Source organism: Sarcophilus harrisii, chromosome 2 (assembly GCF_902635505.1).
Source record: "Sarcophilus harrisii chromosome 2, mSarHar1.11, whole genome shotgun sequence".
NCBI classification, from domain to species: Eukaryota; Metazoa; Chordata; class Mammalia; order Dasyuromorphia; family Dasyuridae; genus Sarcophilus; species Sarcophilus harrisii.
In genome coordinates this window covers 108,605,371-108,632,993 of record NC_045427.1, presented here as the reverse complement: position 1 = coordinate 108,632,993, position 27,623 = coordinate 108,605,371, and the positions used below count along the sequence as shown (strand labels likewise).

Here is a 27,623-nt window from a genome sequence, read left to right as displayed (position 1 = left end):
GAATTCCACAAGTATTGATTCTGCCTTTGGGTTTCTCTTTTAAAATAAGTTGTGGGACCAGTGGGAAACTAAAGGGATGAGGCAGGTAACATTAAAATGTACTCTGCGGTAGGTAACTTCTCAGGTTCTTTACCCCACTCACAGGAGGACTCAGGAACAGTGTGAGCACTCCTCGTGCTGCTGTTGGACAGTTCGGGGGTGCAGAAGGTGCAGCAGTTGGAGCGGAAGATGACCTTCCCTGTTTCCCGGGTTTTTTCCAGATCCTGGTGCCCCCATAGTACAACATTGCATATAAGGGAATCTTTCCTCCTAGGTAAAAGCTTGGAGTTTTGTGGGGTTAGTGCCAAAGTGTGTGAGCTAGCCATTGGTATGGGCGGATGGGTGGGTGGGAAACATCACCAGCTTCCACTGAATCAGAGAGAGCTCTGTGGAGGAAGGAGACTCACCCCCACGTTGATGCAATGGGAAAGCTTTAATTTCGGAGAACCAGGATGTGCCATAATTCGGGAAGTGGTGGTAAAGAGAGTAGGGGGCAGGGGGTGGAAGTGGGTGGGAAATATGCCTTTAGAACCAAATATCATAGCATCGGAAGCCTAGCTTGCCCAGCGCGTCCTTAGTGCAAATATGTTCTGATACAAAGCTTTTGGGAGTTGTGATTAGGATCCCGAATGTGCCAGTCTGTGTGCTGTGAATCTGTGTTGCTAGGAGAACCTGTACTATTGGGTTTCTTTGGGTTAAATTCAGAAGTTGGATGCCATGGTAAAAGACTGGCGTATTTCCTCTGTGCCTCCTTCAGCTGGGAACTGGATGCATGGATGCAGTGGGCACTCCCTTCCCCTTTTCCTCTCCAGAAATCCTGACCCTATTCAGCCTTTCCAGGCTTCTGAATAGGGAGGGATTTTCCCAACATTTTCAAGGTATAAACTAACAGAAAAGCTAGTTGTGGAGAGGGAAGATTGCAGGGAAGGAGTCAGTAGGAAAAGAACGGAGGAAGGAGGGGCAGGAAAAAAAGAAAGCAAGATAGATAAATAAGAGCTCAGCAGCTTCTCTTGGTGAGTGTAATGTGAGTGTTCAGTCCAGGATCCTGTTTTATAAAGTCAATTTGGAGAGGAAGTGTGACATGAGCCAAATGCATGGAGCCCAACAGCTGTTCGGCTTTTGCTGCATTCCAAAGGCTAGGCTGGTTCTGTCAGTATCCTAAGATTGGGTGGGCGCAGAGCCAAGATGGTACCTTTGCTGAGATGGCCACTCCATTGTCAACGAGGGGCTTTAGCACCAGTGGCCCTTGGAAAAAGAGACAGATCTAGTCACTCTCCTGAATGTAACTCCAACCTCCTTATCCAACCTATTTTTCCACGTTATAAAATAAAAATACATCTTATTTTTTTCTATTAGCAAACATTTACTTTCTCTCCCTTCTTTACCCCCTCCCCACCATTGCAAAGTGAAGCCGATATGAACTGGGGCTCCTGTGCAGACATCTTCCCCTTTGTCTTCCTCGTCCAAGAATTTTAGGTTGGACCAGAATCCAAGGAATGTGGGTCAGAATGGACCAGACCCAAAATAATGAAGCGATTTTTGGTGCTCATTATACAAGCTGCTATTTACCTTTTTAGGGAATAAGTCCCATGTAGACTTGTGCTCACTCGGTCACTGAAGATGCGGGGGGGGGGGGGGGGGGGGGGGGGGGGGGGGGGGGGGGGGGGGGGGGGGGAAGGGGGGGAAGCAGGAGTAGGAACTAGGGTATGGGAGGAGCTGTCAGATACTGACCCTATTCTCCCTGCCCCTCAGAAGGAAGAATAAAATTTGTTAATAGGTCATACACAGCAATAACAATCACTAACATTTATACGGATCTGAGTTTGAATCTCACTTCAGATATTTGCTAGCTGGGCAAGTCACTTAACTTTTTACTACCTCAGTTTCCTCATCTGTAAAATGGCTATGAAAATAACAGCACTCACCTTCCAGTATTTTTGTGAGATTCAAAAGTGCTTTATTAGTTGCAAACCTTAACACACTGTATAACTCATTTCATCACATAGGTTTTGAGGTTTACCAAACAATTTCACGTGCATGCTCCTGTTTGATCCTCACAACAACCCTGTGAGGCAGAAATGCCATATCCCCATTTTATAGAGGGGGAAATAAAAACTCAGAGGGAGCAAGAGTCTTGCTCATACTCATATTTGTTAATTGGCAGAGGCAGCGTTCAAACTAGAGTCTTATGACTCAATTTGAAGCCTTATCTCCTATACCCTGCTGCCAAGTGTCAGAGGTAAGCTGGCAGGCCAAGAGCAGGGTATAAAAAAGAGATAAGGAAAAGTTTCTCTGACTTAGCCTTTCACTGTTCACAGCCAGCCCAGAAATCCCCACCTCTGCTCTCCTTTTCTTTCTGAAAGGAGCCAGACTCCCAAGGCTAGGATTTATAGCCACCAATACTGGTGGCTGCAGCCACCAATTTTGTAGAGACATTGTAGAAAACACTTCTTAGGAGAAATTTTAAGGATTATAATTTGTCCTCTGACGTGTCAATTCCAAGGGCTTTAATGCTAAACAATTACATTTCATTCAATGAAGCCATCACAGAACTGCTAAATCATGATTTTTCCCTTTGACCTCAATGTTCTTATTTTGTTTTTTCAGCCCTTTACCAGAACAGTGGTTCTCAAATTTTTGGATCCCTTTACTCTTTTACAAATTATTGAGGATCCCAAAGAGCTTTTTTGTTTTATCTGGGTTCTACCCCCATCTTAGAAATAAAAAGAATATTCATCTTAAAATAATAAGAATAAGCCTATTGCATGTTAACATAAATAACATTTTTAATGAAAAATGACTATTTTCCAAAGCAGAAAAAAAATGTATTGAGGAGAGTGGCATCCTTAAGCATACTTTTGCAAATTGCTTTAATGTCTGGCTTAATAGAAGCTGGATTCACATATCTGCTTTTGCATTCAATCTGTTGCGATATGTTGTTTTGGTTGATATATGTGAAGAAAATCTGGCCTCACCTTCCAATTTCAGATATGTACTTAGCTGGAAAAGGGAGGAGTACTTTAGTAGGCATATAACATTTAAATTTTATTATGAATATAGTTTTGATGTCATAGGCCTTCCCTTCCCCCCAAAAAGGGTCTGTAGGGCCCTCAAAGGTCTGCATATCACACTTAGAGGGCTATTAATTTAGACCCACTCTTCACTTGACTTTCAGGAGATTTAAAGACAGGAGCTGAATTTACTTCAGACTTTTTCGTTTCATAACTCAATACACACAATGTGTGAGACATGTACTACAAAGTGAAGGGGATATATGAAGTATAAAACACAGTTCTAGTTCTCAAGAAACTTACTTTCTAGACGGGGACAAATAAAACACTTCTATAAAGAGTTAACTAACTGTATAAAGTAATCTGACCATCAGATGACAAGTATAAAAGCCTAAGAAGTTGATGTCTATACTTCCTCAATCATTTGTCCTTCCCTTCCTTGAAATCTGGCTTCCATCCCCATCACTACTCAAAGTGCTTTCTCTGAGGTCATTATTGATTTCTTTATCATTAAATCCAATGGACTTTTTTCTGTCTTCATCCTCCCTGACTTCCCTCCAGTATATATGTTGACAACCTCCTTTATCGATACCCTCTCTTTTCTTGGCTTCTGTGCCTGACTGATTGTTTTGCTTATACTTCTCTCATCACTCTTTGTCTCTTTTACTTAGGTAGATCTTAAGATTCTGTCTCTGGCTCTCTTCTCTTTATTTTCTTTCCTTTGATAAACTCATCTGCTTCTATTGATTCAATTATCACTTCTATGAAGATGGGTACCAAATCTATATTTCTACTCCCAACCTTTCTCAGAACTGCAGTCCTGTATTTATTTATTTGTTTGTTTTTAATAGTATTTTATTTTCTAAATATATATATATAGTTTTCAAGATATATTTTTATAAAACTTTGTGTTCCAGATTTTTCTCCCTCCCTTCTTTATTTCCCCCTTCCTCAAGACAGCAAACAATTTGGTGTAGGTTAAATTTATACAATTCTTTTAAACATATTTTCTTATTTGTCATTTGTGCAAGAAAAATTAGATCAAAAGGGAAAAAACCATGAGAAAGAAAAAAAAAACAAAAAAAAAGTGAAAATACTGTGCTTCAATGCACATTTAGTATCCATAGTTCTCTCTCTGGATTTGGATGGCATTTTCCATCCTAAATCTATTGGAATTGCTTTAAATCACTGCATTGTTGAAAAAAGCCCAACCCATCACTGTTAATCATATAATCTTGTTGTTACTGTGTATAATGTTCTACTGGTCTGTTCACTTCACTCAGCATCAGTTCATGTAGGTCTTTCCAGTTTTCTGAAATCAGCTTCCAGCCTTATATTTATAATTGTCTGCTATATAATTGCCCACCATCACTTCAAATTCAGCATATCTAAAGTTGAACTCATCAATTTCTTCTTTCCAAAATCCTCTTCCCCTAGATTTTGACCCTTCCTCCTCTATTTCTATTGATGGTTCTCTCCATCTTCCCAGTCATCAAGTCTCAGACTCAGAGTCATCTTTGTTCCTTCTACTTCACACTCAACATTTATTAATTGGCTAAGTCATGTAGGGCATTGGGCAGATAGATGATACAGTAAAGTGCTGGGCTCAAAGTCACAAAGATTCCTCTTCTTGAGTTCAAACTCAGCCTCAGGTTACTAATGGTGACTCTTGACAAGTCCCTTAACCCTGTTTCCCCCCATTTCCTCATTTATAAAATGAGCTGGAGAAAGCAATGGCAAACCACTTCTGTATCTTTGCCAAGAAAATCCCAAGTGGGGTTAGAAAAGTCAGAATGATTGAACAACCACAAAGTCATGTAAATTTACTAATTTACAAATCTCTCAAATTTGTATTAGCCTTTCCATCTCTACTACAAATATCAGACTATAACGTCTTTTCATCTAAACTAGAATAAGAACCTCCTGTTTTCCTACCTTTTATCTGTCCTTCAATTTAAAAAGGTCAAAATACTTTGTTCATTGATATGTAGAATAATAAAACCCTAAGCACAATCCTTAAAAGAATGTTAAATTTTTTCACATAATTTGGAAATATTAAACAAAATAAAGAAAAATAAAATTTTAAAAATATAAGTTCTAGATTTGGAAATAAATACTTCTGCTTTAACTGGTGAGGATAGTTTGGTTCAGGAAAAAACATTCTATCTGTACATCATAGTGTTCTAGAAGGAGGCCTAGACTGTGGGTTCTGATTTCAAACAACAATTGGGCCATTGACTATGAATGAGACTCTGAGCAGCTCACTACATCTGAGTTTCTCCATTTATAAAACGAAGATCATAAGTTTTGCCTCTTCCACCTTGAAGGAACTAAAGCATTGGAATAGGTAGGGACAGTAAAGGTCATCTGATTTTGTTTTATAGTTGTGAAAACTGAACCCCAAAGTCACACATTCATCTTAATTTTTCTAACATGGGTTCCAGAGTAGATTAGAAGTGAAATGAAATTCTAAAGAGTTTGTGTGTGTGTATGTATGTGTGTTCTTCACTGGCAAGCTCCCATGAAATACTGGTATAATGCAATAACAAAGACTGATTTCTAATTTAGTTTATTTCTTTTAGAGTTTTTTTCCCCCCAGCATCCTTGCCTCCCCACCCTCCATACTGGATTAGTATTAGTATATGATATAGAATGATTTCTAGTTTATCTTTCCAAGTTGTTTATTTTCCCCAGACCCCATCACCTTCAATACCAAATATCACCATGGCATAGGATGATTTCTCATTTAATTTTTTTCCAAGTTTTTTTCTCCCTAGACCTCATTACTTCCAATACTGGGAAAGTACCATGGCATAGAATAATTTCTGATTTTGTTTCTTTTTTCCCTCCCCCCAGACTCCCCAGCTCCTCCTGCATGAGAAGAATGAGTCAGTAGGCCCTGAAAGATGTTACCATGTGGCTACTGGCCTTTAGCTTCCCATCTTTCTTTCAAGACAGCTCCCCAGGGCAGATGTCCCCACTCTACTCCCCCTCCCCACTGGCCTTTCTTTAGCATCTCTTTATAAGCAGTCTCTTCCAGTGCATCTAGGAACTCCCAGAAGAATGGGATGGAGGCAGAAGTCCCTTCTCTGTAATCCTTTCTTCTTCCCTTCTCCTGTCCCAGCCAATCTTCTCCAGAAGATTGAGGCTCCTTAGGATCTAAGGAAGACTTCCATAAAGCCAGGAGGGGGAGGATTTGACAGTTCGTTGCCCTCTTCTCATCAAAGGGACCCCACTCCCTTTTCCACTGCAAGGGCAAACTCAGAACATTGTTATGTTAATAATACCTTGTGCATTTTGCCTGCAGGGGGACCTTGCCCAGGGAATGACTGAATGAAAGAGCCCAGTCAGCTTTGAGAGGCCCCAAGAGTAAAATAAATTAGTACAATCCTGTGCATTCCATAATTGTGAGCATGCCCTGGTAATTAATAGTGGAGTGAGAGGTTGCACCCTGGGTGTGTCTTTCCTGAATCAGATAGGCAGCTTCCCTCCCACCTTGTTTTGGTGACCCTGTCTCTCACCCACAGAGAAGCCATTCCACCCATCCCACCATCTGAGAGATCCTTAGCATCCTCAGATTTTAAGCCAGAAGTGATCTTAGAGATCAAAGTCATTCTACCCCCTCCCCAATTTATCTTCAAGAAGCAATTAAACAGGGGCCACTTCTGAAAGGAGACCTTGACACTCATTCATTCAATAAAAACATATCTAGGCTATAGGTAAAAGAGCACAGGAATTTTAGTCACCTGATCTAACTTTTTAACCTTATTTATCATTTATCTTGGCCCAGGACTTGACTTTCTGTCATTAGTTAGTCCTATTAAGTTCCATAGTCTGTTTCCTCATCTATGAAATGGGGATAGTAACACCTAAAATCTAAAAGTATTCATTCTGGAGAAGGAAATGGCAAACCCCTCCAGTATTTTTGCCAAGAAAACCAAAAAAAAGGGCTCATGAAAAATCAAACATGACTGAAATAACTTAACAACTGGTTGCAGAGTCAGGGGCCCTGGCTCCAAATCGTGGTGCTAATGTTTAATACCCCAGAGATCTTGGGCAAGGCCTTCCTCTTAGGATTCTGCTGTAGACTTTTAGCTTTCAAACACCATATTTCTGCTTTATTCTTGTCATGAAACAGTCATTAATTAATTAGTCCCTCTGGTCTTTTCACCTAGAAATAACCCTCTTCTACTTCTGCCCCCTTCTCTCTTTGATGAGTATCTGCCAGGGCCTACATTTTGGGGCTAACCTTCATTACCCTTCTAGTTATGCATTTGACTTTCCACTCCATGACCCTCTCCTCTATCCCTTTTAGGTGCTATATTCCTCCATTAGATTGTAAGGTCCTTGAGAGCAGGGACTCTCTTTCTGCATGTAATACACTGCATTTGACCTAGCACAATGCTTTGGATATACTAAGTATTCAATAAGTGCTTATTGATTGCTTAGTCCCAGTTTTTTCATCTATGGACTCCATGGCTTCTAATTGCCCTTTCAACTCTAGGTCTATGATTCTATTTTAAGTTGAAAGCCTTGCTTCTAATAGTGGAATGAAAAGTTTTGTCCCTATGAAAGAAATTTCAGGCAATCGAAAGAGCTTTTGAAGAGAAGGGAATAAGAAATTAGCCTTGGGCTAAAATCCTTTCTTCTGCCCACTGCCAGACCAGTCAGTGCCTATAGAAAGTTAGAAGGAGCATCTGTCATAATTAACTCACATTTATACAGCACTTTTAAGGTTAACAATTACAGTCTTGTGAGGCAGGAAGTGTGAACATCATCCCCATTTTACAGATGATAAAATTAAGTTTTGACTTGCCTAACATCACAAGGACTAACACTGGATTGGAAGAAAGGCCTTCTAACAAAAAATCCAGTGCTTTTTCCATCCTCTTTTAACTTTGTTGTGAGTAAATTAATAACAGTGATAACAATAAGGATAATAATTGTACCTACTTGTATAATTAGTATAGATAGCGTATATAGAGACAGTAGGTATTTTCCTTACAAAAACCTGAGATTATAGTTAGTCTTTTCCTTTTGTTTCAAAAGCACTATGAACATAAGCATTATGTGCCTCACACATAGCAGGCACTTAATTAATGCTTGATTTTGACACAATGGACTCTAGCTATATAAATCACATCAGACTAAAAGATCTTGGACTCCTACTTATTCTGGCCATTTGAGCTTAAACACACCCCCTTTTTTTTTTTTTCTTGTACTAGAGAAAAGGTCCAAGGAAATTGATAAGGCAAGAGTTGGAAAATGGAGGATGGGTTAGTTAATAAAGCCAGAAATACATGATTTTTTTCTCTGATATTGCTAAACCACCTACTACATGTAGGTTTAAATGTATAATAGACATCCTGAAGATGATATAAAAGTTTTAGTTTATACAATTAAAAATGAGGAAACAAATTGAAAAATGGTCAAAGGATATGAACAGACAATTCTCAGATGAAGAAATTGAAACTATTTCTAGTCATATGAAAAGATGCTCCAAGTAATTATTAATCAGAGAAATGCAAATTAAGACAACTCTAAGATACCACTACACACCTGTCAGATTGGCTAAGATGACAGGAAAAAATAATGATGATTGTTGGAGGGGATGCGGGAAAACTGGGACATTGATGCATTGTTGGTGGAGTTGTGAACGTATCCAACCATTCTGGAGAGTAGTTTGGAACTATGCTCAAAAAGTTATCAAACTGTGCATACCTTTTGATCCAGCAGTGTTACTACTGGGCTTATATCCCAAAGAGATTATAAAGAAGGGAAGGATGTATGTGCACGAATGTTTGTGGCAGCCCTTTTTGTAGTGGCTAGAAACTGGAAACTGAATGGATGTCCATCAGTTGGAGAATGGCTGAATAAATTGTGGTATATGAATATTATGGAATATTACTGTTCTGTAAGAAATGACCAACAGGATGATTTCAGAAAGGCCTGGAGAGACTTACACGAACTGATGCTGAGTGAAATGAGCAGGACCAGGAGATCATTATATACTTCAACAACAATACTATATGATGACCAGTTCTGATGGACCTGGCCATCCTCAGCAATGAGATCAACCAAATCATTTCCAATGGAGCAGTAATGAACTGAACCAGCTACGCCCAGAGAAAGAACTCTGGGAGATGATTAAAAACCATTACATTGAATTCCCAATCCCTATAATTATGCCCACCTGCATTTTTGATTTCCTTCACAAGCTAATTATACAATATTTCAGAGTCTGATTCTTTTTGTACAGCAAAATAACGGTTTGGTCATGTATACTTATTGTGTATCTAATTTATATTTTAATACATTTAACATCTACTGGTCATCCTGCCATCTGGGGGAGGGGGTGGGGGGTAAGAGGTGAAAAATAGGAACAAGAGGTTTGGCAATTGTTAATGCTGTAAAGTTACCCATGCATATTACCTGTAAATAAAAGGCTATTAAATAAAAAATAAATAAATAAATAAAAATGAGGAAACAAAGAAGAGGGAGAAAAAGGAGAAGGAGTGAAATGAAAGAGAAAAACAAGATGGAGAGGGAGGAAAAAGAGAAGATTAGTAAATGACTAGGAAATTAGTGAAAGCAGAATATTGGTAGGATGAAGCGAATAAATTGCAGCATCTAGGGACTCAGACCATCCCCTTTTGACAATGGCTCAGATATAGACGTGTGCAGTAGCTGCAGAGCAAAGAATCCAGCAGAGAGACTTTATAGTTAGAGGGACCAAAGTGGTGGTTTGACCAGGTTTGCTGAGCATGGCAATTGGGGAACCAGAAAGATAGATAGGCTTGGTGCTTAAGTGGCCCAAAGGAAAGCCAGAGGTATCATCAATGTGGGCTCTAAATTTCAAAACATGGCAGGTTTGCTCTTGGCACTACCCAGATGGATGAACTCTTTGCTCTCTCTTTCTTTATACCATTAAACAGCAGCCTGGATGGAAGGGCCCCAGAATACATTATTCAAATTTTCTTTCTGTATTTGTATTCATGAGATATTTTAAAATGTCTAATTGAAAGAAGACATTGTGGGCCTCTTGAATTTTTCAGCCTCAGCATGAATTAGTGTCCAGTAACTCATAGCCTGTCTGCTTCACTACTTAATTTAGAGATATTCTCGTTGGCTAAAGGTTTTTGGTGCCAAATAATCTTTCATTCCTGAAACTCCCTGGCCAAACTCAATGAAAAATAAGTCCATAAATACTCATTTGAATGGTTCCCAGGACCATAGTTACAAAGCTTTTCCACTGCATTTACCCAGGACATCACAACCAAAAATAATCATAAGTATTTTCAACAAGAACAGTATAGCTTACCAGGTTGCATCATGTACTCTTGCTGAGTCTTTAGCTAGGTCGTCACAGTACCCAGATCCCTAGCTGCCGCTACAGGCCATGCTTGCTTATAGTTATAAACATCAGGTTCCTTGGCAACCTTATCATTTAGCTGGAGTACCTTACCTTGGCTCCTTCCTTGGGAAGTCTCCATTCAAAAAGCACTAGAAGATATGACCTTTGACTGTTGACTTTTGCTTTTGTGAAACTCTGAGTGACTGATAGAGATGATTTGAATTTTCTAAATCTATAGAGAATAACCCTCACCTCTTGGATTTTTTTCTCTTCCCTGGGTTTTTAGGACAATAGTCTCTCTTGGTTCTCTGTCTTGTTTAACTGGTCCTTCTCAATTTCTTTTGCTGAATCATCATCAATATTTCACCCTCTAACTATAAATGTAGCTCCAAGGCTCTGGAATCCTTTATTTTTGAACCTCAGTTAACATCCTCATCAGTTGGGTTCAATAATTATCTCTCAATATCTAACTCTGAGATTTATATGTCTATATTCTTTCTCAGGAAATGTAATTCTCAAGATTTGGAGAAGTGGGGGAGGAGACAGAACATGGTTAACTAGAACACTGAACTAGAATTATAAAACTTTTCAGCTTTCTTACTTCCTAGAAAAGATTCATCTTCACAAAGATTTTCTGAGCATTGAACAATTGACTGATAGCTGAGATCTTAAAAATGTCTCTTCTGACACTTAATAGTTACATGTGCTAGGATAGAAGTGTTAAACATGCTTTAGTGATCTGAAACAGATTAAAATGTAGTTCTTATCTGATTTTAATATGTTGCTGTATTAATAAAAAAAAGAAATATATAAGTAATGTTTGAGTTTTTGCAGTCCACAGGAATCTCTATGTAGAACTCAATGGCTTCCATATCTGTAAGTTTGACATCATTAATCTAGAGAAATAATTTAATTTCACTGATCCTCAGTTTTCTCATCTGTGAAATAAAGCCAAGAATGGTTAAAAAAACAACTTCATAGGGTTATTGTATGGAAGTTGCTTTGTAAACTTTAAAGAGACAGCTATTCCCTGAGCTCATTTAAGAAGTATTGACTTGCATTTCTAAATGTTGGTGTTCAGTATGGTAGAAAAAACTTTTCCAGGGTAGAAACTATCTCCATGCAGTAAGAAATAAAATACATCAAATTGCTGATTGGGATCTTAGGTTTTATATTTAATTTAAAGACATTTTTTGTGGGAAGAAAAAAAATAAAGAGAATAGAATTGTAAAAGAGAATCATTCATAAGTATGTATGTGAAAAAGACTATATGTGTGTGTGAAATTATCAGTCTGTTAAGGCTGAGGTCTGAATATTCAAGGACTCATTGTGAATCTCAGAGTGTTCAGAACAGGGAGAGAGGTGTTCTGTGTCCAATGTCCTAATTTTCTCTTTTCCCTCAGAGATACTGTTTTTGATAAGAAATCCAGTCAGACTGTACTTTATAGCACAACTTCATAGCAAATATCTGAGTTCTCTGGAATTTCAGAATGGGAAGGGCACATATCGCAAGGAGTAGGAGGTTAACGGAGGATATTAGGTATGTACAGTAACTGGAAGAGATAATTTGTAACAATGAATGTGATCAACAGTGGCACAATCAGCAAATAGTCACTGTGTCAAAAGCCACAGAGAGATTGGTTGAGAAGGATGAAGGCTGGATAAAGGCCACCTAGATCCAGTTCTTAGGCGATAAAACCTTTAAGGGAATAGTGTCATAGAGTGGTAGGGGTGACAGCCCAATTTCAAGGAATTGAGGAGAAAGTATGTAAGGAAGAAATATGGAAGTTTTAGATAGAGACAACTTTTTCAAAAAGTTTAGCAGGTAAAGGGAAAAAAAGAAATAGGACAATAAATAATGTGGGGAAGGACCAAGTAAAAGGGCTTTTTTAGAATTGAGGAGAATCCAAGAATATTGTAGGTAGATGGAAGTTGGTGGAGATTTAAGTAAAATACATAAAAGAAAAAATATAATTGGACAAAGATCCTAAAGGAAACTGGAAGGAATACAGGTATTATGACGCATAATCCAAAAGGGTCTAATTTATTTATTTAGCTGAATAATACCTGGCACACAGCAGGGGATTAATAAATTCTTGTTAATTGATTTATTTTAAATTTCCCTCAAATTGCACTGAGATGCTTAAGACTATCCTTTCCACAGCTTCCATAAGGATATATGCTAACAATGTTGGCATTCCTGCTCATCTCCCTTTTCAAACATAGGAATCAGTTGTTGATATAATGAATAAATGAGAAAGTATTTGATGTTTATTATGGCCCCAGTGCTCAGCTAACCACTGTGAAATCATATATAGAAGTGAGACAGTCTGCCTTCAAGTAGCTTACTAAGACCCTGGCATATAGTAGGTGCTAAATAAATGTTTATTTCTTAATTGATAGGTCACAACACCTATAAGGAAATGATGATTTGGGAGGGAAGTTTTGTTATGGATTGTCACAGACTCTAGACTTAGACTTCTAATCACACGTGCCCTGATAAGATAGAATCCCAGAGTGAAGATGGCTACATCTTCACCTTAGAGTTCTAGGGATATCCTTGGATAGTCGGGAAGCATTTTTTCTCTAATGTTTACTTATAAGGGTTTCTCCCTAATGTTAACCACTAATGATTAGCTCCTATTTCATTCAATTAATACCAATTAGCTTTTACAAAGAGATATTTACTGAGGAAAATATTTCAAGAATAGAGATATAAGCATTTCTCTCTCATTTTGAAGTATGTTCCATGTGAATATTATTTCTATTTTAGAGATAAGGAAGCCAAGGCTAAGAGAAGCTAGTACAGGCTCACATAGCTAGTAAGTAGCTGAGGGAGGATTTGAATTGTCTCTCTCACTCCAAATCCCATCCTTTATCCCCTGTGCCAACCAGCTGCCTAGACATTAGTGGGATCTATCTATCCTTTGAGTTGCTTGCAAAGGTCTAAGTTTAATGCATTTGTGTTACACTAGAATCTAGACACAGAGTCTTCTAACTGGGGGAGCTGTATGATGATAAGCCTGCTTCCCTGTCCCTACGAAACATGTTTTGACAAAAAGCTATAGGACCTACCATTCAGTAATTGGGTCCCTTCCATATCTGGCTCTTTTATTGAGTCTATATGTTTCCTCTTGGATGGATGCTTTGGGGCTAATACAAAGAAGAATAATCTTGTTTTTGCCTTTCCAAAAGAGCAGAACCCTTTTTTAGGGAGAAAGGACAATTCTATTAGTCTCCCTTTATTTGTGTGTGGCTAGATGGTGCAATAGATAGAGCACTGGCTTTTATAATTCTCCTATCAATATTATCATTCAACTCTGTAATTCTTTACAAACATATGACAATGTGATCTTATTTTACAAATAACAAGTCTTTGTTGTCTCTCTAGCCTAATGAATTCATTATCTTTATTATTGCCCAATCATTTGTAGCCTCGTCCAACACTTTATGAGCTCCCCTAATGATGACGAACTTTCCCTATTTCTTAAAAAGTGCTCACACCAGTCTTTGCATACACTACTCTACTTACTACTCATTTTGAACATTCTCTTCCTGACAACAGGAGTTGTTTTTGACCTTCCCTTCCCTATCCACTGTCTCTTCTTCACATTTCCATTTTTCCCACAATATTTTTTGTTCATCAGTCTTGAGCATGCTTTATTGCTCACTAGATTATCTTATTAGTAGCAACTACAATCACCACCTTGTCTTTTCCTCCATCATTTCATTGGCCCATTTGGTTTAAGTGTTTTATCATTTCAGATGTCAGCACACCTTTGTTTGCTACTCTCCCATCTCTAGGCTAAATAACCAACTTTTCTCAGAGAAAATTTGAGGTGGAAGGGAAAGGAGGGCACCTGCAAGGCTAAAGGATTAAACTTAATGAAGGAAAGTAGTAAGTCTTAGTTTTGATGCCCTCTATGACCTCTGTTCAGAGCAGCTAGGTGACACAATAAATAGCATGCGGGGTCTGGCCCCAGGAAGATCTGAGTTCAATTCTATCCTCAGATATTTACTTACTAGTTATGTGACTCTGGGAAAGTCACCAAACTGGTTTGTCTCAGTCCTCTCATCTGTAAAATAAGCTGGAGAAGGAAATGGGAAACCACTCTCTGACAAGAAAACCCTAAATGGAATTGTGAAGAGTCACTGAAATGACTGAACAATAACATGTCTTCTGTGCTCTTTAAAAAGAAATACCTTCATCAACTTGTCCATTTCTAGCAAAACGATGTAGCTTCTCCCCCTTTCCCTCAATTAAAAGTGTAATGATGATCTCATACATGCTCAGAGGGTCTGAGCTGGCATCTCCACATGGAAAATAGCTTCCTTCCATTTGGAAGATGCTAATGCCTTGCTGTGGGGAGAATTTGTAAGGGAACCACTTTGGAGATATAGATTGTGGGCATATGTAGCTATCCTGTCTTTAGTTCAGATCATCTAACCATGTATTGAAGAGAGGCTCAATGATTGGCTGCAGAGGCATTTTAAAAGGCCTATCAATTACTTTACCTCTTGTCTTTTAAGGGTTTTGATGACTTCTTTGATCCCAGCATCCAATGAATAGCATGTAGTCTCTGACTTACCTTTTTTATTGGGGAAAAACTCTTTTTATATATTTGGTCTTTTTTAAAGCTTTTTATTTTCAACATATATGCATAGTTTTCTACATTCACTTTTGCAAAACCTTGTGTTCCAATTTTTTTCTTCCTTTCTTCCTTTCCCTTCCTTCCCTAGACTGCAAATAATCCAATATATGTTAGACATGTGCAATTCTTTTATATATATTTTTACAATTATCATACTGCACAAGAAAAATCAAATCAAAAAAGGAAAAAAAATGAGAAAGAAAACAAAAAGCAAGCAACAAAAAAGTGAAAATACTAAGTTGTGATCCACAATCCTCTCTCTGGGAGCAGATGGCTCTCTTTAGCACCAGTCCATTAAAACTTGACTGAATCACCTCACTGTTGAAAAGAACTATCAGAGTTGATCATCACAAAATCTTGTTGTTGCCGTGTACAAGATCTCTTAGTTCTACTCATTTCACTTAGCATCAGTTCATGTAAGTCTCTCCAGGCCTCTCTGAAATCATTCTGCTGACCATTTCTTAAAGAACAATAATTCTTCATAACATTCATATACCATAACTTATCCAGCCATTCCCCAACTGATGGGCATCTACTCAATTTCCAGTTTCTTGCCACAATTTAAATGGCTGCTACAAACATTTTTGCACACGTGGGTCCTTTTCCCTTTTTTATGATCTCTTTGGGATACAAATCTAGTAGTCTTTGATTTTATGAGCTTAAAAGATACAAAGGGTTTCTTGGCACTTACCTTTTGACAAACTAGTTTTAAAATAGTGTAGAATTGATGCCCCAAGAAATGAAAACAGACCTTTAGGAGTGACCTTTGTATTCCTAGTCCAAAAGTAGCAAAGGCATGTTTCTCTGGCAATAATGTCATATCTGGACATGAACTCAGTAGGACCAATACAATATAGGAAATGAGCCAAGTTTCAAGTCTACTCTCTCAGAGACCAAGGGACCAAAGCCCCTGAGGTATTGGAGGGAAAGCAATCTTTGTGTGGTATTTTGTTATTATTGCTTTATCTTTGAAGTAAATATCCTCTGATAATTTAGTGGCTAAATAGAATTAGGAGTACAAGTTATTGGTCTTTTAACAAAGAAACACTATGGATGGGAGCTCAAGGTGATGGCCCAAGAGAAGCCTTTGAAAGTACCCTAGAACCCAGAAGGGGCAACACATAAGCCGGACCCTAAGAAGAACCAGAGCATATATGTCACAAAAGCATTCCTTTATGTTACTGGCTTTGAAAAGTATTAGTGTTCAATGAAATAATTTTCTTCCTTTTTCACAGCCAGGGGGTTCCCTAAGCCATCACATTGGTAACCAAACAAGAAGAAAACTTTGTTCAACAGATAAACTAATGTAATTTGACCAAGTTGTAGGGAGGGGAGGGCAGAAGGTGGGAAATTAGTTTTTATATACTAACTGATAAACAATAAGCTAAAGTTAGTGTAGAAAATGAAGCAAGAAAGGAGAATGTAGAAATTTAAGGCTATTTAATCTCCTTGTCCTGAGTGACAGTTCAGTTTGTTTTTAATGAACTGCATTAATCCTGAAAAAAAAAATATTGAGGCCTTCTTGGCTTCCTCTCAATGAAATTGGATTTCAAAAAAGGAGTAGTTCCTGAATCATGCTTTATTGTCTTTTGTTTTTGAAAGTGACTACTGCCTTCTTACTCATTCCTTGGAGGTCTTTTAAAAAAAAAAGATCACTTCTCATTTAACTGAACTGTTAGGTGGGGTCTTGCTTTGCATAGCCAGAAAGCCTGTATAGCCAAGAATGCCCCTAATATCATTGCTTTGTTCTACGGAGACTCTTAATTGACCTGTGTTTGAGTGTGTAACCAGGAAATGGAAAGAATGTCCATGACACCCTCGTTTCCTGTTTCTGAATATCATTGTCCCAGTTGATTTGACTGCCAACACCCTCCTCCCGACTTCCTTCCCTCCATTGCCAGCCCCTCATCTCAGTAGCCAAGACTGTTGACTGTAGCTATATCTGAATACCAACCAGGGAACCTCTCTAGATTCCATCCAGCAGGATTAGGGAAAAGGCAAAATCATAGAGCAGATTAGGTATGCCTTCATTCCCTCATCCTTCCCCATCCCCTGCCCCAAGCCTGCTGTTTCTGTGCCCAGTGTAGTCTGAAAATGCTCTTGGGTAGGTTTGCCCCACTACTCCAGGAACCACCAGGCAGCAAGAGGAGATAGATCTGGGTAGTACTTCTTCTAGGGGGGCTGATGAGTCTTAGGTCATACTAGCCATGATAGGGATGACTGTCCTGAGAATGCTCTGAGTACAAAAAAGAGAGAACTCAGTTTGGAAGCCAGGAGTAATATGGCTAGAGGGCCCTTCCTCTTTGGTTCTGACCCTGCCTCCCTTTGTGTTGTAGTGAGCTGGGACTACTCACAGGGTCTCTACCAGCCCAGAATTGTGACTCGTGATTTTCCAGAACCACCATACAATGGGACACGAGAACTAGAACCAATGATATTGAAAAGTATGATTGGATTCAGCCCAGAGTCTCCTAGCATAACCTTCAAGACCTAGCTCAGGCTCTGCCTCTCACTGGAAGTCTTTCCTCATACTTAATAGTACAGGGGTACTTAAGTCTGGGTTCCGTGAACTTACTGGTTTAAAAATTGACTGTGTCAATATAATTGGTTTCTTAATCAGACATATTTTATCTTACGCATTTAAAAACAAGATTTTTAAAAGGGGTCCATAAGCTTCGCCAGACTGCCAAAAGGGTCCAAGACATAAGAATAAGGAATAAAATTTTCAGTTTACATGTCATATTCTCTCAGATCAATATGAGCTTTTCAAGGGCAGCGACTGTTTTAAATGTTAGCTATGTACCCCCAGCGCCTTACATACAGTAGGCAGTTAACAAATAATTATTGTATGGAATGGATGGACTTATTCCTGATATCTTATCTCTGGAAAAAGATCCACAGTGGTAGCCAGGCACACTTAATACCTTATTAGTATCTTTCCCCCTTCCTTTCTGCCCTCTCTCTCCTAATTTTAGCTCTCTCTTAAAATTTCATCTTAAAAGGGAATTCGATTTATTTCAATTGTTCATACCATAGTATAAATTTAAGCCAATGTTGTGTTAGGGGTTTTTGCCTTATTGCGAAATGAAAGACTTTGTCCCCTATGCAAGGAATTTCAGGCAGCAGCCAGCAGGTGGTGGACATATTTCTTTGGCAAGTGGCCCAGGAAATCACACTACAGACAGTGGCTAGCTCCACCTATGCCTCTGTAAGTCTGAACCAGCTTCTGTCTCCAGGACTCTAAAACTCAGTGCCATACTCATCTCTCCAAATAAATTTTCCTTGTAGCTTTAACCTTCTGAAAAAATCATTTGGAAGTAGAACGTCCTTATCCTTGGGAACCCAGAGACAAATTTAAGCCACTATGGTTTAGTAGAATTTTAGAAATTAGGAGCTTTGTAGGTAATGTTTTGTACTTGGACAGCCATCCCAAACAGATTTGTTTTCCACCTTTAAACTTGGCATGTAGAGTGTCATAACCTAGGACTGCATGCTTTGTCTTGTCCACAAATAGATTTGGTTTTGAAATATCCAAATTATAGATGTTCAAAACCAGTCTGCCTGAAAGCACACAGCATGTTTGTTTTCTCAAATGTCTAAAACACATTCCACCACGAACCTTTCCTAAGGACTTCTGATGTCCGAGAGATTGCCCCTCTGTGTGGGAATCACTGAGTTTTTTGCCTACTGTAGTTAGTTTAAATCATGATGGAGAGACTGGATAGGGATGCTCATAGATTAAAAATAGCTACTTTACAAGCTTTTTTCAATAGTCTCAGTCTTTCTCCAGCTATCAATGAGCTGGACTGAAACCACCCTGTAGCTGACTTCTGTAACTGCCATTAATTGGCTGTTTGATTGATTCTTGTCCTTTGTTCTCAGAGGACCAAAATGACATCACTATGTTGGGATCAAGTACAGTGTGTCTGAACATGGCTGATTAAGCCAATGGGCACTCGGAAGGCTGTACTACAGTTGAACACAAATGGTCCATATGAACATTTGGAATGAGATCTGTCACCCATCTTTGCGCAGCTCAGGTTTCTATTGAACTACTGCAATTCTGTTTTGCTCATAGACCATGGTGCATTCTTTGATGCAAGCCTGCTATGCTGGAAGATCCTGTGCCAGTGTCATTGATAAAGAGGTTTATGGATTACAATCAATTCAACAACCATTTCACTGAGTATCTGTTGTGTGCTAGGTACCAGAGATACAAAGACAGAAAGAAATACTGTCCCTTACCTCACAGAACTTAGATAATTCCATACGTGCTTATTAGAGGAAGGAGAAAGCACTAAAGACTAAGGGGATAGGAAAATGCTTCCTAAAAGTGAGATGTCTAAGTTTAGTCTTGAAAGAAGGAGGACTCCTGGCTGTGTGAACTTGGGCACTTCACTTAACCCCAATTGTTTCAGGGGGAAAAAAAGGAAGCCTCCAGGGTCGCTGGAGTCCAGTGGCAAACATAGGTTAGAACCAAGATACAATGGAAAACCTTGGCATTTTTAAGCTAAAGTTTTTTCCAAGTCTCAGTTTCAGGGGCCTACTAGAACAATAATTAAGGCATTTTGGCTGGAATGTAGTGTGTGTAAAAAGGGAGTGATGTGAAATAAAGCCTAGAAGGGTAAGCTGGAGTCAGATCAAGAAGGGCTTTTTCAAAAATAGACTTAATCAAAAGAGATAATAGAGGGCATGATAGCAATCATAATGACAGTAAAAGATCTTTTCTAAGTCAAATAGTGTTGGCAACAAGAACCTTGTTTTGTAGCTGCTTGTAGTAAAGTGCTTCAAATGTTTCTTTCATGGATATAATCCTAGCTTTTGGCTTCATGGGTACAGTTTTTTTTTTATTGTGTTGAAATAAAGATTCTCTGTTTCTAGTCTTTAAAAAAATCAGGTTGAGGAGTTTGTATTTTATTCAAGAGGTCACAAGAAAATTTTTGAGCAAGGAAACAATGGTTAATAAGAGATCATTTTGGAAGCTGAGTGGAAGATAGCTCAAACAAAGGGAATATTGGTTCTCGTTAGTCCAATTAGTGGGTTATTTATAATAGTTCAGGTGAAAGATGATGAACTAGACTAGGTTGGTGGCTGTATGAGTAGAGAAAGGGGGATGGGCATGAAAAACAAGATAGGTAGGTATAGATCTTACCTTCCCATGAAGCTTCCTAAGATATTCTGACTCAGTAATTTCTCTCTCCTCAGATCTCATTTTACAATGATCATATGCAACCTAATAACATTTCCCCCATTGTTCTAATATAAATATTAATGAATTATTATCACATGTAATAATGCTATTATTGTATATTAACAATATTAATAATAACAACTTTTGTTTATATGATATTTAATGATTGCAAAGCACTTGGTTATGAGCTAATATGATACTTATATTAATTCTAGGAACTGTTTTTTTTTTTTTTCTGGAAAAAACTGTTTACATGCAGTTGTCTCCAGTTCTTCACTTCCTATTTTCTTCTTAACCTTTTGTAATACAAATTCATTGAAATTTGGCTTAAGATTCCACTAGTCTACTGACACTGACACTTCCTCTCCAAAGTTACCCAGGATCTCTTGATCACAAAATTCAAAAGCTCCTTCTCTTCCCTCATCCTTCTTTATATCTTTGGTATTTGATCATATTGTCTTTCCCTTCCTTTTGGATATTCTGTTTTTCTTCAGCTTTCTTAAGACCGTTTTCCCTGGTCTTCCTCCTACGTTTCTGATTGCTACTTCTCTGAATCCTTTGCAAGATAAGCATCTATCTTCCACCCCTCTGAATGGGGGAGTCCTTAGGGCTCTATGTGGGGTTCTTCTTTTCCCTCTCTATAATCCTTCTGTGATTTGGTCAGTTCTCATGGGTTCAATTATCATTTCTCTGCAGATAATCCCCAAATTTACATTATCTAAACCTCATCTGTCTCCTGTGCTCTGGTCCCATAACACTAAGTCCCTCTTGTATATCCTGCTGTCCCACAGGCATATCAAACTCAACATATCTAAAATGGAACTCATTATTTCCCCCCAAAACCTACTCTTCCCTATTTCTATCAAGGGTAACACCATCATTCCAATCACCCAATTTCACAGTTCTTGAGTGATCTTCCAATTTTTACTCTTCTTCATCCTCGCCTATATCTAACCAATGGTAAAGCGTGGATTCTATATCTACAAATTTCTGGACCAGGCAGGAGCCAAGGAGCAGCCCAGGACAGAAGCAAGTGTGGGAGGGCAAAGTTAGGCTTTGTCCTTTCCCAATACTATGAGACATGGACTGTGTAAGTCTGGAGAAGGGAGAGAGAGAGAGACTTTTATTCTCCTTATTGGAGCCTCAATCTCAGGGTTATACTAGATGGTTCTAAATGTATGTTTGTAGGGGTCCCTGGATGAGACATTATGACTCCCTAGAGGGAACCTTCAAAGGATTTTTCCCCTTTAAGAAATCCAGCCTATCAAGCAACTTTCTCCTCCATTAACAACATACCCAGACACTTAGAGTGACCTGTAGAATTACAGCAATAACCAGGGTTCACTTCCCCCAGTAAAGGCAAGCATTCAAGCTCATTGGAGATTCAAACAATCCTTCCTTCATGTGGTAAGGTAAACATGGAATGGCATTTGGCTTCAGATATTTAATTGGCCCCTCCCCACCATGATTGGCAATGGCCACTTGTACCTATCACCTCTTCATAATTCTATTAGACCAGGCTAAGAAGATATAAACACCTACCTACATAAAAACAAAATTTAAAAAGCAATAGAAAGTGAAATCTTGCTCTCTAATTACACAATTCATTAATGCCCTTGAGTTATGTAGTAGAATGAAAGGAATCTGCCTTAAATAATTCACACTAAGGTATAAATGACTGATTTAGTAATTATAGTTGTCTGTTTTATTCAATCTAAATAATTTTACTTATTTCTATGTTTCCTCCCTCCAATTCTATCAGCCATATGGCTGCCAAAATCATCTCCCCATTGGAGATGGGGAGCATAAGTCTGACTTTGTTACTTTCCTGTTCATAAAACATCAGCTGATTCTCTATGTTATCCCTAGGATGAAACACAGGATGTCCCGTAAGTCTTGGTGCAATTTAAAGACTTTTGGAGCATCCTATATGTTCTCCTGAGCATGGCATTCAAAGCTTTCTGCAATCTATAATTCTTCAGTCTACGGTTCAACTTATCTTTCCCTCATTTTACATTACTTCTTTTTATGTACTTTGTATTCCAAGCAAACTGGATCAATCAATCAATAATCATATTTATTAAGCACTTACTATGTGTCAGGCACTATGCTGAGCACTGGATGATAGGATGTTCCCATTCTTGTCTCCCACTGTCATTTGGGCAGGCCTTCCCTTGTCTAACTGTAAAGATCATTATAGAGGCAGGCAGCTGTTAGGGTTCATTCATTAACTCAAGGGTTGGATTTAGGAGTCGACTTGAGTCATAATCCTGCCTCAGATACTTATTAACTGTGTGAGCTTGGGCAAGTCACTTAATCCTGTTTGCCTCAATTTCCTCCTCTGTAAAATAGGGATAATAACAGTACCTATCTTGCTGGATTGTTGTGAGGATTAAATGAGATAACACAGGCAAAGCACCTTTTAAATACCACAGAACTGTCTATTATTTCTGTCATAGTCTTTCAAAGTTCAGCTCAATTGCCACTTTAGTGAAAACTGTTCTTTCCCTCCTCAGAGGGAACTTTGTCTAGATTTTCTTAGGTTTCTGTGAGGTGCATTTGCAAACCTGTTCTGTTCTCCATCCCATCCACCTTCCACTCTCCCCTAAATTTGTAATTTGAACTCCTATAGCACAGAACTGCTCTGTATCTCACTCATCTTCCAGTGTTGTTGTGAGAAGCAAGTTGTTTGATCCTCACAGATAACATACAGATACTTAGTTGTATGTATATAGATCTATCAAAAATCTTGTAAACAAAGCTTAAAATTAAATTAAGATTTTTGAAGCATCCTATTTTTAAAGCACTTTGTAAACGTTAAAAAGCATTATACGAGTGCTAGCTATTATTATTATTGCTATTGCTATTGTTATCATTTCTACCACTTATTGAGTTTGTATCAAAGACTAAAATGCTGGAAAAAACCTGAAGATTATGGAGGTCAATCTCTTTATATTTTTAATGTTTTTATATGTCCTATCTCTTTAACCAAATTGTAGATTTTTTTGAGGACAAGAGTTTAAGGCTTTCACATCTCTAAGTCAGCAAGACAGTGTCCTAGAATATCAGTGGTCTCCAAAGTGGGGATGCAGGGCAGAATCAAGGAGATATAGTTTGATCCCAAGGAATCTGATCAACCAGTTGGAAAGATGAGTCAAATCTCATAATCTTTGTAATAATCAATCAAGGGACCTTCTCCTACACAGCAGTACAAGCTCTCCCCTTCTACTTGGGCCATTGGTCTCCAGGAAAATTATAACCTAACCTCAAGGGGTTCTTAGAGCAGCAGCTGTGCCAAAGCCATTGGGAAAATTCTCACGTCCCTACCTCAGCCTACGTACTCTTTGGACCACAGATCACCTTATAGATGTGGCAGATGAAGGTGTGTTGTCCTTTGGGGGGTGTTGTCCCTTGGAGGGGTAGGCTCTGCTTCTCAGGGCAATAACAAGTGAGCTATGATATACTTGCTCCCTATCTCATACTCTCAACCTTCTTTTGAGGGGACTGAGTAGCACAGTAGTACATAAAAATAATTTCAAAATACACCTATAAGGGGAGGTGTGCTCAAAAATCTTTTGCTTAAGGGAATATGCAATTTTTAAAAAGTTTTCAGACCTCACTACACATAATAGATGCTCAACCAGGTTACAAACCAAGTAACCAGGTAACAAAAGATAATTGAATGTGTTATAGGTTAGGGGATGTGGGAGAGAAAATGGGGACCTGCAAAGGTGGGAAAGGTGCAGAAAATAAATTCAGGAGAACTGAAGACAAACTTTGCTTTACTTCGTAATTCTTTTACAGTTTCTCATCAATGCCATATCCAAGAGGAGCTGTAGAGGGTGAATTATTATAGGTCGCAGAAGGAGAAAGCGTGCTACATCCCTTTAAATAATGTTGCTGCTGTATCTGATTGCCTATCTATATTTCTGTCTGTCTCTCGAATGGCTTAAAGTTTTATCAGTATGCTATAATGAAAGTTTAGCTAATATTCTATCACCATATAGCTCTATTTACTGGCATTTCTGGATAGCTATTGCATTATGATAAGCAGGCTTCCTTTTCAGAATATATCTCCATAGGATCATAGCTACAGATCTGGAAAGGATGTTTGAGATTATTTAATCTGATCTTTAATTTTTATAGATGAGGAAATTGAAGTGACTTGCTTGAAGCATTGCAAAATTTTGAAGTATCTTCTGAATTCCTAAAAAATTAATCTATTTAGTATATTTTGAGTCTTAAAGATACCATGTTCAAATCTTTTTAAAACTGGTGATCTATGGGTAGTGTGTCATTCTCTTTATATTTGTATTCCCAGTACCGACAACAGGGCTGGGTACATGGTAGGTGTTTAATAAATGCTTGTTGATTAATTACCTGATTCCCTTATTCTCCAACTGTGCTGAATAACAGAGAGCTTATTGTATGTTTCAAAGCATTCAGGCTTTAAAAAAATTGACATAGGAATGGGAAAAGTTCCCCTCCACATCTCCAAATGAGCCTTGGCCAAGTAATACTGCCCAAGACAGATTTTAGGAGGGTGAAGTTCAAGTTAAAACATGCTGGATTTTCCTTGTATCATGCTCCCTTTCTATAGCACACTTGTACGTCCAAGGAGGACCTAGTGGGGAAAGTCTTTGCTTAAAAACTGGAAAAGCTGTATTTCCTCCTTTCTTTCTATAAAGGATCAGACATTTATCATTTACCCTAAAGCTTCTTGTCAGTTAGGAATTGGAGAGGGCTGAGAAGAGAATTATTGTATCTCAAATGTGGAGAAAACATGCTGCATTTTTTAAGTAATAGTGCTACTATCTATCTGATTGTCTGCTTATCTAGATTTTTCTGTCTGTCTCTAGATCACTTTGAGAGCTTATCAGTATCACACAGTCTCAAAGTTGCTTTATCTTTCTGGATGTATCTGAAAACTTCAGTTAAGTCCAGTTCTATAAATTAAACAGCTGGATCTAATTAAACAGCCAGATCCAGGATATGTAGTATGATGTAATGAAAAGGTTATTAAGTCCATCAATGATCAGAAAAACTGAATTCTAATTCTGGCTGTTACCTTAAGGGGTTATGTAAAATTAATATTATGGTCGCTCTGGGTCTAAACACTCTCATCTATAAAACAAAGATTAATGACCCAAAGTTTACTTAGTTTATTTCTAACCCTAAAAGTCTATGATTCAAATTAATCTGATCAACTCCAAAATCTTGAATTGATTTGAGTCTTTTATCTGTGAGAGAATGAACGTCCACAGATGTTTTAGGGGAACATGTCTTACTCTATTAACATGTTTGGCTCTATAATCTCATCAATGTGGATTCTAGCCCAAATAATATAGATTACAACTCATTCCTATCTCTTATTTTGTGGAATTTTAGCCACATCTTCCCATTAGTCCCACCTACAGAGGATCCCATTAGTCCCATCCTATAAAGGATCTACTGATTAATCAACATTTATTAAGCATCTTAAGTATTAAGTATGCCAGACACTATATTGGAAACCTTTCTACAGGTATTTGAATATTTCATAGTTAACAGTGTAGCATGGAGTTTAAAAGAGTTTAAAACCTTAGGGAAAGGGGATATAGAGTGGAAAGAGGAAGAACTCTTTTCTGAATTTTTTTTTCTGAATTTTTCTCAATTAATAACCCCAAGTCTTTTCTTTTTTAAACTATAAGCTGTAACAAACATGGATCTCTCCATGTTTATATCTTTTATTTCTAACCTTTTCTCTTCTAACCCAGAAAAATAAAGATAATTGAAAACTAAAAATGCACACTTGGAAAAAGAAAAACTCCAACAATCCAAATCACTGAACCAGAAATCCCTCTTTTCGCAACTCCTGCCTCATAGCACAGTTTTCTTTCCCATTATTAAAAATGGCGCAGGCCACCTTTTCTCCAAAAACACATGAAGCTGCTGCATAACTCTTTTCCAAATAATTAATCTTTCCAGTGGAATCTTTCAAAGCCCCACATTTCCTGTTATTTTATACAGCTGCAATTTGTAACCAGAGCTCCTGCCCAGTGTTCCATGGGCAAAAAGCCAAATTCACTACATTTTACCTACGGAGGTGCCCCGCACAAATAATCCTTAACCACAAGTTAAACAGTTAGGTCCTGTTCTAGCTGAGAAGAAAGGCCTCAGGAACAAAAGACTTTTTTATAATTCTGCGTTAAAATTTCAGTTGATGCTCATAATATTTTACTCTCCAGCTTAGACATTTGGAAATACCTCCATTATTCCACAATAAAAGAAGATTTTTATGGACTGATTCCTATGTTAAACTAATATTTGTGAGTCATAAAAATTACACCCCCTTAGTTATCTGCACGTTAAATACACTGCAAATTGCTGTATATCAAATGCCCCCATTTGCTTTCTTATCCATGATTGAATAACTGTATACAAGCCAGTCAACGCAGAGTAATCAATTTTAAATATGGTATGATTTGAAGGACAAAGGAAGGGTCCCCAAAATGCCAACTAAAAATAATTCCTTCACTAGAGATTTGTAAGACTTAAAGCTAGAAGGCTGTCTAGTCAAACCCTCTCTCTCTCTTTCTCTCTGACTCTCTTTTTTTAAAAAGATGAAGACATGAAGTCCCAGAGAGGTTAAGTGACCTCTAATTTGTAATCTTTATGGCACTATGTAGATGTGAACTATTGTTGTTATTGTCTGAAATCACATAGTTAGCTACCCGAGGAACCAGAAGCTCCAGACTCAAGACCTCCTGCTCAAGATTTGATTTTATATCTGTTTTCTCATCTAGAATATGTACTAGACCTGTTGGTACTTTATAACAATCTATTTTCATCAGTGATAATAATGGAATTAATACCATCTCAATACTGAATGCATTATGTGAGAGCAATGAAACTCAAAATGAAGCTGATATGAGTACAAGATAAGTCAACAATCATTTGCTCTGGTGGTCAAAAGAAGAGCAAAAACAGCCCCTTAAGGAACTCACATTCTAATGGAAAGGACATTATGCAAAAAAAAAAAAAAAAAAAAAAAAAAAAAAAAAAAAAAAAAAAAAAAAAAAAAAGAAAAAGAAAAAAGAACAACAACTAGCACCAAGCTATAGCCAGGGTAAAAAGAGGTAACCTTAGAGAGAAAGCATTAGTATTGAGGGAGATTGGGAAACATTTATTATAGAAGTTGGGATTAGCTGAGGCTTGAAGGAATCCAGGGAAGTCCCAGAGGGTAGAGATGAGAAGGGGGAGCATTTCAAGCATGGAGGGCATTTAGTGAAAAGACATGGTATTGGGATATGGAGGGTTATATGTTGGAGTGTTAAATGTGAGGAACAACAAGGAGTTTGCTAGATTTCAACTGTGTCCAACTTTTTGTGATCCCA

The 27,623-nt window shown here is 38.0% G+C and overlaps 1 protein-coding gene across 4 annotated transcripts in view; it reads left to right on the top strand.

Moving 5' to 3' along the window:
• Nucleotides 1-5,280: 5,280 nt before the first annotated feature.
• SERTAD2 (SERTA domain containing 2) overlaps nucleotides 5,281-27,623 on the top strand; it is a 239,777-nt gene continuing 217,434 nt past the window's right edge. For all 4 annotated transcript variants that reach the window (XM_031950575.1, XM_031950574.1, XM_031950573.1 and 1 more), the window contains exon 1: nucleotides 5,281-5,397. The gene's annotated coding sequence lies outside the window, so the exon portion shown is untranslated. The remainder of the gene's footprint in view (nucleotides 5,398-27,623) is intronic.